This window comes from Pinus tabuliformis, chromosome 5_2, assembly GCF_031772625.1.
Source record: "Pinus tabuliformis cultivar Carrire ecotype Pingquan chromosome 5_2, CPIR1, whole genome shotgun sequence".
Classification (NCBI taxonomy): Eukaryota; Viridiplantae; Streptophyta; class Pinopsida; order Pinales; family Pinaceae; genus Pinus; species Pinus tabuliformis.
This window is the reverse complement of record NC_142306.1, coordinates 991,543,256-991,562,123: the sequence shown is the minus strand read 5'-3', so window position 1 is coordinate 991,562,123 and position 18,868 is coordinate 991,543,256.

Sequence of the window (18,868 nt, the reverse complement as noted above, 5' to 3'; positions counted from 1 at the left end):
GTAGGTGACGATGACGAGCTTATATCCGGTTGGGAGCAAGGAATTCTGTTCGTGCTGAATTTGGTTGGCCTCTCTGACGTTGAAGCGGCCCCCTATCAGGCGGTGGAGTCTTATACGGGGCTGGTTCTGGTTTGCGACAGTCTGGTTCACCTGGCAGTTTGCAGGGAGGCTCATATCATTATGGTGAGACCCAGACAAAGGTTGTTGAGCCGTCGTGGTTCCTCCAGAGGCGGGGGCTCGAGCAGACCTGTGAGAGATGAAACGAGGCACTGCTGCCACTGTAATCTGGAAAGCTCCATTAGAGCCATTCCCCTACTCTCTGGCCAACATATGGATGCAAAGGCATCTAGCTCGGCCTCCTTGCCAGCCTTCGGCTCCACTATTTTCAACTTCACCAGCTCCACGGCAAATCCGAGAATTAGTGCTCATGTCTCCATTTTGTTCATCGAGAACCATCCTGAGGTGGATGACCCCATGGAAGCTCGGGAGCATGGGATGCAGGACCACCAGGGGGATGTATAGCAAGCTCCAACAGCTGAGCTGGAGCAGGAAACCAAGAGCTGGGCCAACGTCGAGGATACATCCAAGCAATCCCAGAATGCTCCAAAAGCCACTACTGGGGAGGCGGAAGCGACCTCGCCTACTAATGCTGAGCCAGATTACTACGGTTGGTACCCAATTGTGGAGGAGCAACCGGATGAGCCGAGTGAATAATCACGCTGGCGCCCCTGCTCCACCTGGGCGCAATCATGATGCTGTCTCCTAGTTTGTTGTTGTTTCAGTCTATGTTTTTTTCAGAATGTTAAAGCTGATGGTTTTTTGTGTCAATGGTGATAGTTCTTTCTGTTTCCCCTGCGCGGGACGACTTGAACAGTCCTTTTTGTCTAAGACCCCTGCGCGGGCTTCCGTCTATGGACAGTCTTAGTTTTGTCTATGCCTGGGCAAGAGCATACGGGTCTTACCTGATGTAATTTTGTACTCTGTAAATATTTAATAGATTAGCTTTGTTACCGAGAAAAAAAAATATTTTTCTCCCATTATGCTAGTATTTTCCTTTTTTATTATTTTCTCATAGGGATTTTTAGGAGACTTTTATGGAAGGTCTATCATGTGGACTTAGCCACCAATAACTTTGAATAAGTTGGTAAGATGTCTTCTAAAACTCTAGTGCTCTTGCTTGAATATCGCAAACAATGTATTTATTAATTAACTAATAAAATAAAATATTATGTCACCACATTCGTTCCATCATGGCTTCCATGGCCAGTCAATCCAATAATAATTCAATCTCTAAAAGTAGTTAATGTCTAAAAATCTATTGTAATTTAGATAATTATCTATTTTCATATTATCATTAAAGAAAAGAAACATTTACATATATCATGCATCTATACTTGAACCTCAACATAAGTCCCACAATTTGTAAAAGTACTTTGATGGAAAATCATCACATGTCATACCCTTGGTATACATTCCAAATTTTCACATAATAACAATCATGAAACTTAGAAAAAAAGAATTATCATATATTTCATACCATAGGATTATACTTTCTGTAAGGTCCCAACTTACCAACCATGAATATTATAGAGAAATAACAGTCCCATTGAACATTGAGACACAAAATGCAATTTTTTTCTTTACAATTAGTAGGAAACCATGTATGCTACAACCATTGGGGAATTTTGGGAAAATAATTTGCAATCATGCAATATATAACCACTCAGCCATTTTATCAAATAGTTTGTAAACATGAAATCTAGAACAATTGAGGCATTCTAACAAGTAGTTAGCAGACATGAAGTAAATTTGCATAAATATATTTAAAATATCACAAAGAGAGTAAAACAGAATTAAAAAATATCATGAATCATATTAATATCATCAGTGGTAAAATTTATGGACAACAATACAATCAACAATCGCTATAGGGTAATGACAACGCTGAAAATCGACCATATTATGGAATCTAAGTCTAAAGGGAGTTTTTTTTGGAATAAAAGTGGGGGTTACATGTCACTATGGTATGAGTACCCCCTAATGATGAGTTGAATCGCATACAAGACTACGAGGAATGCAATTCTTAAAAAAAATTATTAGATCTCATTTACCACTTTTTTCAAACACATGGAATGTAAACATTCATCTACAACTATACATGAATTAATACAAGCCAAAATTATGTTACTATAAGTATTTCATTGAGTTTAAGTTCACTATAAGAATTCCTCTTGTCTCAGTGTTCATTTTTAACATCTAAAGAGGTTCTTTGAATGTTTTTTAAAAACATTCTATTGTTCTCTTCAGTGTCAACCCCAACTATGTTCTTTAGTTATCACACAAAATATACATGGATTCATTTTTTATAAGAAGTGCACTATAAATTTAGCCATATTTTTTGTTTTTGTACCTTTATGCACCATAATCATTACTGTAACAGTATGCATGGAAATGTTGGTAAATAATCCTTACTATAACTAGTGAGTGCTCAGGATTGTTAATAGGGACAAAATATTTTTTATTGTATGTTATCCACATCAATATTGAAATGTCATCCACAAAAATTTTAAAACAACATTATTACTTTCTATTTTTTAATGTAGTCATTAATCATGCATAATGCATCTCATGTCGACTGTAGTCTACTACAAGTTTAATAAGGATCATGCCGGAGATGATGCCCACTAGCATCTACTTATTTTTTCTTAATGATTACAAAAAGGTGTCAGTATTACAACCTTATTCTTTGATACCACTTGTAACATCCCCCGGTAACCTCGTCGGAAAATGCATGGAGTTAGGAATTTTTTTCATCATTTACCAATGTGTAACTTTTTAAATTACTTTCTATATTCCCTCAATTACCATTAGAATGTGTGTCATCATTACATAGAAAAATATTTAGTAAACACATAGTGAGTTACACAACCATTAAGAGTCATTGTTGTAGCATATTAGCTTAAATTTCCTGATATAACTAAGCATTAATTCCATTATTATTTTAACTCAATTATTAAATCACATAATTGATAATATAAACATCACATAATGGAAAACAATTACCATCATAAAAATGGCACAATGAACAGCCACATCATTTGACATTGATATACCCTGGAAACCCCATAGGGTCAAAACCAACAAACATTTAATTTTATTATTAAATGCTCGTGATGGTGTTCAACCCTCACTCAATGGTTATAAAATATTCCATCCATTAACCATTGTCATAAAACATTACATAGAAAAAATAATATTAAATGCAACATAACTAGCTATAAGCTATTACAATCATCATGATATCCTTTACCCATGAATACTCAATCTCTATGTCTTTGTGGTCATTGTTTCTATTAGTGGATCATCCTGTAGTTGGAATTCCTTAATTTGCATGAACTAAAAAATCTTTATCTGCCACAATGTTAAACATGAACTCTGCTTTTCAGAAGTCACCATACTTTCCTACCATTGTTGTCATCAACACACTTGATATCATGATTAGATAAAACGTAAATATTAATTAACCAATACTCAATATTTCTTAATGAAACTTCAACATCTATTAGTGTGCATGCATAAAACATAAACAGAATGTGATGAAATGCCTTCTTTAACATTGGTGCACATGCATTAGTAACAAATAAATCACTATCAAGCGTTATCTTTCCAACAAAAAACTAAAAAAATCGTGCATGGACTTTCATATTCTTTCCAAAGGAAAGCTAACATAATAGATATTATTCCTGTGCATGCAAATGCAAAAGAAGATTTCAAGAGAACTAGCCCCGGAAGCAATTTTCTTTGTTCCTACTGTTATGTTTTCCTTTCCAAAGGGATGAACTCAATAGATTTTATGCTTATGCATGTGAATCCGTGGCTTTTTTCATAAACATATTTCCAGGGGAGTGTTATTCACAATGGCCATTATATACAAAAAATGCAAGCTCTATTCCAAACAAGGTTAACATATTAGTTATAATTTCTTGCATGCAACTACTTGTACTCTCCAACAAAAAATGACATGATAGCATTTTCTTCTTGCATGTGAAACATATATTTCTTTCCAAAGGAAACTAAGTAAATCTTGCATGAAAAAACAAAATTCTTTTCCAAAGGATCAAACATAACATTTATTCTTTCATGCATGCAAAGAGACATTTTCTTCTTACCAAAATATCTATCCCACTAACTATATATAATCTTCTTGTAAAAGAAAGCTATTACCATAGCTAATCCCTAGATGTGCAAATGAATATTATTTTTCCCAAAAGAAGGCTAACACAATCAATATTATGCGATTGCACCTTCATTTCTCTAGAAATAATACCAAAACTATAATTTTCCATGCATGAAAGTGTATATGTTTCTCTAAAGAATCTTCCAAAGAAATCTTAACATAATAAAGCACGTGTTGGGTCCCTATAATACTAGTGATTACCCCATTAATATTGTAGTTGCATCCCTTATTAATATTGTTGTGCCCCTATTATCCCCATATTGTTATTACTGTGCCCCATAGAATCCCTCTATTGTTATTTTCATGGATTTAAATTATTATTGTTAGGTCGGCTGGCTTATATTGTGACTCCTTAGACTCCTATATATAGAAAGGAGGTTTTTTCATTTGAATCATCCAAGAATTTCTCATTTGTGTTATGTCAAGGAGGTTTCCCCCTCGAAGAGGCTAAATTCTAAGGCGTTGATCTCTCTTTTCTATCTTTTTGTGAGCTGGTTTCATAACATTTGGTATCAGAGCTTTGGATTCTAGGGTTTCGCTGCTCCAAACAGGTCATCGTGGAATTTTTGCTATAAATTTTTTTCTGCAACGTCTCAGAAGCTAAAAAAAAACCCCATTTGAGAAGAAATCGCGTTGAATCTTGGGTCCAAATTTCAGAATGATCTGAGGAAGTTGGTCTTCTTGCAGACTCCTAAATTTCATTCCAAATAGGCGACCTAGGGAAAATCGTCATAAATTTATCTCTGAGCATCTGATTGAAATTTCGTAAGAAGGTACAGAAATAGGATGGAATGTAGTTTCTTGTATATATTTTTTAGAGCCAAAGGTCGAAACAGTGACTCGTGGCACGTCGTACAAGTTCGCTCTACTGAACTAGTCTATAATCAGGTCACTGTGGGAGATTTTGCATAACTCTTCCTTGGAGAATCCAATTTGGATAAGATTGGTGGCATTGGAAAGAGGACACAGAGGGCTACTGGAGTTCATAATTTTAGAACTAGATGATCTGAAAGTACAGAGATACATCAGAGGCAATATCGAGCTCCTACAAAGTGAAAAAAGGTGTGTAGATTCTTTTAAATTTTTTCTTAAGATTGGTTTGAAAAATTATTTTGAAGGAATTCAAAGCGCATAGTAGAGCATTATTATTGGTAATAGATGCCCCGAGGAAAGAAAATGCAAACACCTAGTAAGCAACCTGAAAGCCCTAGCATGACTCATGAAGAAGAGGAAGAAATGCTACATGATATATCAAAATTACAAGAACAAGTGCAACAAATGTCACGCTCACAAAACCTAACAGAAGCTAAGATAAATGGTGTGGAATCTAATATAAAGGGCATGGAAGCTAATATGGATGATTTGAAGATAGATTTGAAAACGGACTTGAAGAGAGACATGACAGATTTGAAGACAGACATGGCAGATTTGAAGACAGATTTGACAAATTTTCTACAAGAAATACTTACTAATGGTGAAAAGGTTGTAAAGGAAACTCATGATGTGAACAAAAGAAATGTTAATCATGATTTCATAGACTCTAATGTGGGATCAAAGACTCACCATATTCTGAAAATCGATATGAGGAAGTTTGATGGCAAGGATCCTGCAACATGGATATTACAGATGGAGCAATTTTTCGATCTCAATAATGTGAAAAACACACAAAAGGTACGTATTGCAACTTTATATTTGGAACCAAATCAGTTTGTATGGTATCAATGGCTTTGCTCTCGTAAACAAATTATCACTTGGGCAATTTTTACGAAATAATTGATAGCACATTATGAGGATACAAAAGGAAACACTTTTTTTAGCCAATTGATAAGTCTCAAACAAAAGGGTTCAATAATGGAGCACATTGAGGAGTTCCAAAAATTGAACATAAGGGTAAAAAATATTCCAAAGGAGCATAGGATTGATGTGTTCATAGGGTCTTTAAAGGATAATATCCATCATGATGTTTGCCTTTGGGAACCTGATTCATTAGAGAAGGCATTCATGTTAGCAAGAAAAATGGAAAGCAAAATTATGGCAACCAAGAAGCATACCACTCATAACTATGAAGATGAAAGTGTTTTTTCCCCTAGTCTTCCACAACCTATAAGGTTGACACCACAACAATTGGAAGAAAAAAGAGCAAAAGGGCTTTGTTACAGTTGTGATAGCAAATACAGTAAAGGTCATAAGTGTGCTGACAAGAAATTATTCTACATAGATTGCGAAGAGGAAGAAGAAAAGGAGAAAGAAAGGTCAAAAGAAGAGGATATACTCCAGGAACAAAGCCTAGATAAAGAAGAAATGAATCTGACCATATCTTGTAATGCATTGGCTGGAATTACCACTCCTCAAACCATCAAGATAGAAGGAAAAATAAAGAAGAAAAAGGTAATAGTGTTGATTGATTTAGGAAGTACCCAAAATTCTATTGATTGTAAGGTAGCAAAAGAATTGAATTGCTTCTTATATCCAGCACCAGAGTGTCAAGTGATGGTTGCAAATGGAGGAACAATAAATTGCTCTGGAAAGTGTCATAATATCAAGCTATTGATGGGAGAATATGTATTGACTAGCCCAATGCTTTCCATTCCAATGGGAGGTGCTGATGTTGTACTAGGAGTCCAATGGCTACAATCCTTGGGTACAATAGCTTTTAATTTTAAAAAACTTTTCATGAATTTTTCTGTGGAAGGAAAGGAATTTGAATTAACAGGTATTGCAGGGAAACCAAGAAAGATAATCAGCTCTAACAGTATGACAAAGCTTCTAAAAAAGGAACAAAGTGGTGTAGTTGCACAATTATGTTCGCTAGATGTTTCCACATTAGAATCATCTATTTCTCCAGATCTCCAAAAAGTCTTGAACGATCATTCCAAGGTATTTGAGACTCCCAAAGGTCTCCCACATATTCGTGATCATGATCATGCTATTCATCTGATTCCAGGAAGTGTTCCTCCAAACATTAGGCCGTATAGATATCCCTATGCCCAAAAGAGTGAAATTGAACGTATGGTTGCAGAAATGCTAGAGGCTGGTATAATTCAAATGATTCAAATCTCTTTCTCTGCTCTAGTAGTATTAGTGCACAAGAAGGATGGATCATGGCACATGTGTCTAGATTATAGGGAGATCAACAAGCTCACTATTAAAGATAAGTTTCCCATTCTTGTCATTAATGAATTACTGGATGAATTGCATGGATCAATTTACTTCACCAAGTTGGATCTTCATTCAGGATATCATCAAATCAAAATGAAGACTGAAGACATTCCGAAAACAACATTTAGAACTCATGAGGGACATTATGAATTTCTGGTCATGCCTTTTGGCCTTACCAATGCACCTTCAACATTTCAAGGTTTGATGAATTCCATTTTCAAACCATTCCTTAGAAATTTTTTGTTAGTATTTTTTGATGATATACTAATCTACAACAAATCTTGGAAGGATCATGTTGAACATGTTGACAGGGTGCTACAACTATTGGAGAGGAAACAATTATATGCAAAAAGATCCAAATGTTTCTTTGGAGTACAAGAGGTGGAATATCTGGGTCATATTCTATCTCATGAAGGAGTTAAGGTAGACCCTAGCAAAATTAAAGCCATTAAGGAATGGAAAATCCCCACATCCATAAATCATCTGCGAGGATTTCTTGGGTTGACAGGGTATTATCGCAAGTTTGTTAAGAATTATGGGAGAATAGCAGCACCTCTAACAACATTATTGAAGAAAGATGCATTTCATGGACTCCAGAAGTAAGAAAGGCCTTCAAACATCTTAAAGAGGCAATGTGCCAAGCACCGGTCTTATCTACACTAGACTTCACAAAAACCTTTATGGTGGAATGTGATGCTTCAGGAAATGGAATTGGTGCTATTTTAATGCAAGATGAAAGACCCATTGCTTTCGAAAGTCGTCCAATCAAGGGAAAGTTTTTACACAAAGCTATTTATGAGAAGGAAATGTTGGCAATACTCCATGCACTTAAGAAATGGCGACCCTACCTAATGGGAAGACACTTCAAGATAAAAATATATCATGATAGCCTTAAATACTTTTTAGAACAAAGATTATCCTCTGAAGAGCAACAAAAGTGGGTCACAAAGATGTTGGGTTATGACTTTGAAATCATCTACAAAAAAGGGAAGCAAAATGTGGTGGCAGATGCACTCTCAAGAAAGGATGAGGACATGGAAGCATTGTTGTGCGCCATTTCTATTATCCAACCAGATTGGATAAACGAAGCAAGGGAGGAATGGAAGAATGACAAAGAAGTGTGGGCACTTATTCGAAAGTTACAACAAGATTCCAGTACATTTGATACATTTAGCTGGAAAAATGATTCTTTATGGTACAAAGATCGCTTATACCTTTGTAAGAATTCCCAACTAAAACAAAAGATTCTTATGGAATTGCACACTTCTCCCTTAGGAGGGCACTCAGAATTTTAAAAACTTTCCAAAGGGTTAAGAAGGAATTTTTTTGGGATGGCCTTAAATCGGATATTCAAAAATTTGTGGCAGAATTTTTGGTTTGCCAACAAAATAAGGTTGAAACAATTAAGACCCCGGGTCTATTACAACCTTTATCCATTCCAAGCTAATGTTGGGAGGATGTTTCAATGGATTTTATCACAGGTTTACCCAAGTCTGAGGGATAGAGTGTCATCATGGTGGTAGTTGACAGACTTACCAAGTATGCACATTTTTGTGCATTATCACATCCATTTAAAGCTAGTACAGTATCTACTGCATTTATGGAAATAATTCAAAAGCTACATGGAAACCCAAAGATTATTGTAAGTGACAGAGATCCCATTTTCACTAGAAATTTTTGGACAGAATTATTTTCTTGTCTTGGTACTCAGTTAGCTCATAGCTCATCTTATCATCCTCAATCTGATGGGAAAACTAAGATAGTAAACAAATGTTTGGAAGGATATCTTCGTTGCTTTGTATCTGATAAACAGACACAATGGGTCAAATGGTTGCCTCTGGCTGAATGGTGGTATAACACTTCCTTCCATACAGCAACAAAAATGACCCCATTTATGGCACTTTATGGATATCAGCCACCATCCATCACATCATATTTAAGAGAATATTCTAAGGTTCAAGCAGTGGAACATCACATGGAACATCAACAACAAGTCCTCCAACTCTTAAAGGATAACCTCATGTTGGCACAGAATAGAATGAAACAACAAGTAGATCAACATCACAGTGAAAGAAGTTTTGATGTAGGTGATTGGGTATTCCTATGGCTACAACCATATAACCAAATGTCCCTCAAGCAAGCTAAGAAGGATAATAAATTATCACCAAAGTATTATGGTCCGTACAAGGTGTTGCAAAAGATTGGTACTATGGCATACAAATTGGAGCTTCCTGCGGCTTCTCGATTGCACCCAGTTTTCCATGTTTCATGTTTAAAGAAGGTTATAGGTGACAAGCTCCCAGTTCAAACAATATTTCCAGAACTTGACGAGGAAGGAAAAATTATATTGGAACCAGAAGCAGTCACAGAAACAAGAACTCAACAGCTACAAAATCGATCAATTTCGGAGTATCTTATCAAGTGGAAGAACTTATCCGCTGAAGATTCCACATGGGAGGGTGAGAATTTTATACAGAAGCATCCAGAGCTACTCAAGCATTGAGGATAACACTTTTTTGAAGGAGAGGGGCGTGTTGGGTCCCTATAATACTGGTGATTACCCCATTAATATTGTAGTTGCATCCCTTATTAATATTGTTGTGCCCCTATTATCACCATATTGTTATTACTGTGCCCCATAGAATCCCTCTATTGTTATTTTTCTGGCTTTATATTATTATTGTTAGGTCGGCTGGGTTATATTGTGACTCCTTAGAATCCTATATATAGAAAGGAGGTTTTTTCATTTGAATCATCCAATAATTGCTCATTTGTGTAATGTAAAGGAGGTTTCCCCCTCGAAGAGGCTGAATTCTAAGGCGTTGATCTCTCTTTTCTATCTTTTTGTGAGCTGGTTTCATAACAACACGTGATTACCAATTTTCCTCTCTAAGAATCTAATTCGATAATGCATGTACGGACATGTTTTTCTCTTCTCTTATTTTTGCAGAGTTCTAACACAAAAAATACTTCCTTGTATATATATATATATATATATATATATATATTCCAAGGAATCCAACACACTAATTATTGTTTTTCTAAAAGTTAGCTAACTCAATAGCTATTAATCATGCAATATAAAATATCTTCCTACTGTTTAACACATCAGACAAATTTGTAATATTTCTTGAAGAAATAGCATGAATAAAAAATATTTCTCAAATAACACAAATAATTGACTTTTATGAAAACGTTTTTTGTGAACTCTTTCTCAAAAAGTTAGTTATCTTTTTTTGCATGACTCAAGTTTCCCATGGATGTAAAATCACATATTCATTTCCAATACATCCAATATACTAGATATTATTCTTATGCACATAGGCACATATTCTCTTTAAGAGTCCAATATATCTCTTTAAAACTTCAATGCATATGAATCATGAGAACATCCTTGGTAATCTTTTAAATGAAATAACACAATTCCTTTTCAAGAATTATCAACATAATTGTTCTAATTTTTTCCATGTGAATAACTTATTTCTTTTCAAGAAATATCAAACTTAATAATTATTTGTTTTTGCATGCAACTAATTTATTTATTTTCAAGAAAATTAACACAATAGTTATCTATATATATACATAAACAGCTATTCTTATCTGGGTGAAAAATCAAATGGAAGCACTCTGTTTTACATTGTTTTTCCTACTTTAGTCATCAAATTTGGACGTAGTTTTTGAACATCTGGAAAAAAATTATTGAAAACAAAAATAGGTTTTTGTTGGAAATGTGATCATTAAAAGAAAACTCTCTCAATGTTTACATGGGTTTCATAGTTTAGAAAATTCAAATGAATATTTATAGCCCATTTTTCCATATTTAAATATTAAATATTTTTTTGTTTTAATCATGAACTTTGTACATGGTTTTTGAGAAGTTTAAAATGATTATTTTAAATGTGGAACATAAAATTGGAGAGAACACACTCATTTAAAAAAATGTCTTTCAGTTTTTATACATCCATCATGTCATTGGAGATACGAAGACATATTTGGACCCTATTTTCCAATAACTCATGCAATACACACAATTATTTAGCAATGAAAATATTTTAAGAATTCAATCAGAAAAACATTTATCCCTCTATGCATGAAATTCCATGGAATGTTTCCCAAGAAAATGATCTCGACTCTTTATCATGTGAAACTTTTCAAGCAAATAAATTCGGTTCTTATTTCTTCATGCACCATATGCAAACACAATAATAATTTTCAAAGAGCATAGTTATATTTTAATGCATGCCTCGAATCCCTCATTCCTATCTTCGCTTGATTATACATGTATTTTGTAATTAGTTCTCATATTTTCCCAAGCTTACAATAAGTAGATTTAAGAAAATATAGTAACTTTTCTAAATCCTAAATGCTTTTGATAAATCACTCATAACTCACTCCATAAATCAATTTTTTCCTAAATCCTAAAATGACTCAATAAATCATCCATAAATCACTCCATAAATCATATTTTTCTAAATTATACAATCACTCAATAAATCATCCATAAATCTCTCATGCTTTTTTCAAGATAGATTCGCTTTTGCCTTATGAACAAAATATCACTTATGCATAGATTTTATAAAACTATTACTCATTAGTTCTAAAAATCAAAATATACCAACATGGAAATATAATTTATTTATATGGAATAATACAAATTATTCTCAATATAAGAATTACGAATTCGTTCTTGTAATATTCTTGTAATTAGGAATTACAAGAATATTCTTCTTGTAATATCAATATAACAATTAATAGTATTTAATTATTCAACAACACTAATTTTAGGAGTGTTTTTATAGCAGCTTATGCCAGGTATATTAGAAACTTATTCCGAAGAAAGAGAAGAACTTCTCTTCTACCTATGAAGAAATCATGGAAAAATAGGGTTCCCAAATTCTCTAACAATGAAGGAGAAAGGATAGGTGTCTAAACATTTTATGCCTCTTGGAGGGGAAACACCTTCCCTGTTGTAGCCAATGTGTATAAAATCCTCCACATTAAGGTAGAAAACACGTTTTAAGGATTTACTCAAGTATATAGCATCCCCCACATTGCAGATGCCAATGAGATTAATAGATCTTCTCAATTTCAATCTTCTTTAATCCAATTAAAGTAATTACTAAATATTTTATTCTATTATGAATAAATTTACTATTATGAAAACAAAATTATTGGTTATTGGTTATTGGTTATGTGATCTGAATGTCTTGTAGTGTTTGCATCATCCAAAGTAGTTGTGTGCAGCAAGATGCAGCAACCACATATTTTGCTTCAGTTGTAGATAAGGCAATCGAAATTTGTTTCTTGACGAACCAAGACACTAACCGTGAACCCATATAGAATGCAACTCCACTAGTTCTCTTTCCATCATGAACATTTCCTGCCCAATCTGCATCTGTATATGCATGAACAGTAAGGCTTGTATCTTCAGGATACCATATTCCAAAGTCCTGAGTTCCTTGAAGATATTTGAAAATTCTTTTGACTTCTTGGAGATGTGATTCCTTTGGATTTGGTTGGAAACTTCCGACAATTCCTACTGCATGCATGATATCAACTCTCATACATGTTAGATAAAGTAGACTTCCAATCATAGATCTGTAAGTTGGTTGGTTTATTGCTGGTGATTCATTATTAGAACTAAGACTGCATCATGTTACCATTGGAGTATATATTGGTTTAGAATCTTCCATTCCATACTTCATCAAGATATGCTTGAGATATTTGGTTTGTGAAAGAAAGATACCATCTTTTGTTTGTTGTACTCGTAGACCAACAAAATAAGCAAGTTCACAAGTAAGGACATTTCCAATTCTTGGTGCATTACTCAAGAAAAATTCTGACTCATGGATTCTTCATCGTTACCAAAAATCATACTATCAACACAAACAACAATAATTAGCAGTTTATGATTTTCAATCTTTGTGTATAAATTGCTATCTACAGAACCTTTTGTTAAACCTTGTTGTTATAGATATTTGTCAAGGTGGTAATACGAAGCCCTTGGAGTCTGTTTCAGACCATAGAGATCTTTTTTGAGCTTGCATATGTGTTTTGCATCATTTCAGAGAATAAATCCTTATGGATGTTCAATATAAACTTGTTCTTCTAATTCTCCCTTAAGAAAGGCCGATTTTACATCCATTTGATATACTTTGAATTTTCGAAAACTAGAAAGAGCAAGAGACATCCTTAAGGCTTCAAGTCTCACAACAGGTTAAAAATTTTCTTCAAAATCTATACCTTCTTGTTGGGCATACCCTTTACAAACAAGTCTTGCCTTGTTTCTAATAACTTCTCCATTTTCATTCAACTTATTCTTATATATCCATTTTGTTCCTATAACATTTTTGTCATGAGGTCTAGGAACTAACTCCCAAGTATCATTATTTTCAATTTGGTCAAGTTATTCATCCATGGCCTTAACCCAAAATTCATATTTGCAGGCTTCATTTACATTTCGAGGTTCTCTTGAGGATAGTAATGCTAGATAACTTGAGGTCCCTGCAAGAGTTATTTTCTGTACTCTAGACCCTTTTTCTCCTACAATTTGAGATTCTGGATGATTCTTCTAAACATACCTGCATGGAGCCTTTTCCCTGTTTTTTGTATCTTCCTCTGGTGTGTCATTGGTTTCTTCTTCTATATCATTTTGATTTGATGTGGGAAAGCATTCCCCATCTTCCTCAGTGTCATATTCCTCTGTTGATTTCATTTGTTACAGATTTTTGCATGCTTCATCAATTACAACATCAATGCTTTCAAAAATTTTCCAAAGTCTTTTATTATAACATTTGTGTCCTTTACTTTTGGATCAATAACCAAGAAGAATTCCTTCATCTGCTCTAGGTTCAAACTTACCAAGTTTTTCATCAGTCCTTTGATGAAATATTTCTTCCAAAAACTCTAAAGTTTTTACAGTTGGAGTCTTACCATACCAAACTTCATATGGAGTTTGATTTCTATTTACCCGAACATTCGCTTTGTTGAGAATAGTCACAACAACAAATGCAGCTGCACCCTAGAAGGTTGCAAAAGTTCGAAATTCATCAAGCATAGTTCGAGCCATTTGTTGAACTGTTCTATTCATTCTTTCCACCACAAAATTTTGCTAAGGATTTATTGTGATAGAGAATTGCCTTTTTATTTCATGTCGTTCACAAAACTCAAAGAATTCATCTCATATGAATTCTCCCCATCGATCAGATTTGAAACATTTGATTTTTTGATTTGATCATTTTCAACTAAAGCTTTGAAGGCTTTAAACTTTTCAAATCATTCTCTTTATGCTTTAGTATACCATTCCAAAATATCCTGGAAAAATCATCAATAAATAAAATAAAGTATTCTTCTCCACAAGGTGACTTTTTCCTTGTTGGTCCACATAAATCAGTATGGATGAGATCAAGAGGTTTACTTGGTAATCCTTCCTTTTCATTGAAGTGAACACTGGTTTGCTTACCAAATTGACATGTTTTGCACATGGTGTTTTCTGGGATGCTAATATCTAGAAGATCATAAACTTCCTTTAGTTTGCATGCTTTTCTTAACTGAGAAAAGCTTATATGTCCCAATCTTATGTGTCAAAGCAAGTTTTCATCTGTTTTGCTTAGATAGCATTGTTGTTGTCCTCCTTTGAGTATGTATAAAATTATTTGGAGTTCTTGTACCTTTGATCACAGTCTTTCCTCTATGAATCTCATGAACCACACATCTGTTTAATCCAAACACAACTTCATTTCCTTGATCACATATTTGAATGACACTCAACAGGTTATGTTTGAAACCATCTACATACATGAAATTTCTGGATTTAACCTTTTCTTTCAAGAAAATAGAACCTTTACCTTTAATTACTGCTGGTGTGACATTTCCAAATGAGACATTCCTTTCCTTTTCTAAAGCATTATAAGAATGAAGTTTCTCTTTATCACCTATCATGTGTTTGGAGCATCCGCTGTTTATATACCACTGATTCTCTGATCCTTATTCATATAGAGCTATGCCACATCATTTTGATTGAGATACCTTCTTTCTCCATATCTTGGAATTTAATGATGATTGTTCTTTTTGAAGCGTTGGCCAAAATTTTCCCCTACATTGAGATTATTCATGACCAAAGTTGTTATAAATCAAATATTCTATTTCACTTTCAAGAGGAGAAAAGTTATTATAGAAACATTTTTTAATTCGAGTTACACTCCTATGATTTTGTGCTTCTCTAGTCATGTTGGTTTTGTATGCAACACATTAAGCAGTGTTATGCCCAAAGTTATGACATGAAAAACATTGCCCATTAAAGAAGCTTTTGTGATCATAGAATATTTTGGCATTGTTTATCTATTGGTTGAAGCATCTACTCATATTCATCCTTGGAGTAAATTGAGTATGATTTATCTGATGATTATTTTTAGGCATTTTATGACAATTGGCATATTGTTCATTGGTGTTTGTTGCATCAAGATAGATTCTGGTGGAGGCTGACGGTTTCTGAGATTGAGATGGTTCTTCAGTATATCCAAGATCCGTCTTTATAAAAGCAAAACATTGAACTTTGATGATTTCATTTAAAGTTTTTGATCGTTTAGCAAATCTAAGATTAAGAGATTTTGTCTTCTCAAGTTCTTTTCTTAGACCCACAATTTCACATTCTAGATTTTCATTGTGTTTTTCTCTTTTAGTGAGTTGATGTGTTAACATATCTATGATCATATTCTTTTCTTCTAAGAAGATTTTGAGTTTTGTGATTTCTTCAAGAAATTCTTTCCTCTTTTAAGGCATCCAAAAAATCACCATTGTCATAAGCCATGAGTAGTCTATAATCTTGTTGAGTTTCATCTTCATCACTATTCGATAAACCATCACTATCTTCATGTGTATAATAACTACTTCTATTGACAACCTGTTTTCTATTGCCTTTTGCATATTCCTTTCCCTTTTCATATCTATCATTATGAGGAAATTTGGCAGCATAATGGCCAACTCTACCACAATAAAAACATTTGAATGGTAACTTACCTATGAATCTTCCAGAACTCCGTTGAATCTTCTTGACAAAATTTATCTCATCTTCTTCTTCTAAAATGTATCCTGGCTCATTGTGCTCTTCCTTTTATTTTCCATTTGTTGAAGCTTTAAAAACGGCTTCTCTCATACCTGATGGACCTCCTTTCCTCATTTCAAAGGCAGTTAGGATTCCATGGAGTTGAGTCATAGTAATAGTTTGAAGATCCTATTTTTCTTCTATGGCGGACACTTTTGACACAAATTTAGAAGACAAAGATCTCGAAATTTTCTCAAATAAAGTAGCTTCCTTTATCTCTTCACCTAGATTCTTCATACAATTATTAATCTCATCTATACATAAAAAGTAACTAGAAACGCTCTCATTGCTATGCATCTTATGAGTTTCATACTAAATTCTGAGAGTTTGAAGCTTAGCACATTTTACCTGAGAGTCCCCTTCATAGCTCTGAATGATTTTGTCCGATATCTCTTTGGTTGTCTTGAGGTGCATGAATTTGACAAATTCTGATTCTGACAGAATTCCCAATAACGTATTGACAACTTTGGAATTGGTTTCGTATAACTTCTTACCTACAGAGTCTGTAGGAATTGTTGTTGGAAATCGATATCCTCCTTCCACAATTTCCCAAGCATCAACTCCAAGTGATTGTAGATAGCTTCTGGTTCTTATTTTCTAATATACCAAGTTTCTCCCATTGAAGATTAGTGTTCTGACAGATCCCCTGCCTTCATGATTATTCATCTTGAAAGATCTTCCTTCACATGATCAAGCCTCTTCTGAAGGGCCTGCTCTGATACTAATTGTTTGAAATAATACTGAGAGGGGGGGTGAATCATTATTATCAGTTCAATAATTTTTCATTTTCCAAACATATCTATATACGCTACTTCTGTGAAGTGAACTAGATTTTACACGCTACCGTGATTAGAGAAACCAATGTATACCTAGAGAACATAAGATTTAGTCAACTTATCATGTGTTGATATTTAATCAGTGCATCAATAAATTATTAAAAAGTGCAGTAAAAATAGAATAAACCATCACACATAACAGACACACATGAACACCAATATTTAAGGTGGAAACCAAATGCGGGAGAAAAACCACCTGTTGCTATCATCTCTATCTTCTTTTAATATTATGAAAATCTGTTTACAATCTTGTATTGGTGTAGATGCATACCACTATGCAAGCACCCACTCGCAGAAGGATGCAACCTTCTCTCATTTTCTAGCTTCTACTGGAAGGGAGATGTAACACCCTAGTTCCTATACTAGCCAATGTGTTTACTAGTATGTAGGTGCTAACCCACAGAAGGCTATGACCTTCTCTCTTCTTCCAGGGACCACGTTTCATAAATTTTTAGACCGGGTGCTCCTCATACACAACAATACAAATGAAAGCCTTGTTTCATAAAATTTTGATACTGGACCCATCAAAACTTTCAAGATGCATCAACCAATAATCATTTAATTTGAACAATCAGATCACTGTCACCAAAACACTGTGCTAAACCCAGAAGCCTATAGCATCATTTAGATCTAGCTACAACTTCAAAAATCATACATCAGAATATACACGCTACTTTACTGAACCCAACCAGCATGTATACACTACTTCCTTTAACCAAACTTTCGTATACCTTCGAAACTACTAAAACATAAATTTTCTTAATCAAGCCTATACCAATCGGCAATATACTGAACATCTACTGTCAATTTATAGAGATTTACATAGGCAGTAGTAGAGATAACCCTTCTTACTTAGACAATTAATCAATCAGACATCAATCGCCTTATGCATTCAGTTTTACGTTCAGATCTAGGAAGACATCATTGACAGACAATAGTAAAACAACAAAACTAATGAGATAGATTAGTCAGATCTGAAGAATAGGCTTTTCCTTTGTATACACTACTTGGAAGAGTAGAACCTACGTGTAGATGCACTTTTATCGAGGTGGATCAATGTAAATATCTACAAATATTATCTCATAACCGCACTCCTATTCCAGACTTCACACAAACCCAGATCATGAAATTTAAAGAATAAAACATGTATACACAAGCAGAGCTAGCCCAACCAATATCAGTTCATTCAGTGATAAGTCATTTTAGGTCTCATGATCCTTATCCAATATTGAATTCCACGTGCACCAAGTATTTCAGATCAAATGACAAACATAGCCCCTACAACATAAAATATAATTCAGATAGAAGTATTCCTTAGAAAGCCTTTCACCTGCACATACTGGCCTTATGATCTTCTCCTACTTATATAGTTTTTGGCCTTTATCAATACCTCAGACCAAAACCACTTAGGACCCATGGTATTCTTGGAGGAGATCAAATAATGGTTACTCCGCTTAACATTGTCGGCTAATACCATGGTATTAACCCCTGGTATTGTTTCCTCTTGAATTTACTTGATTTTCCAACATATAC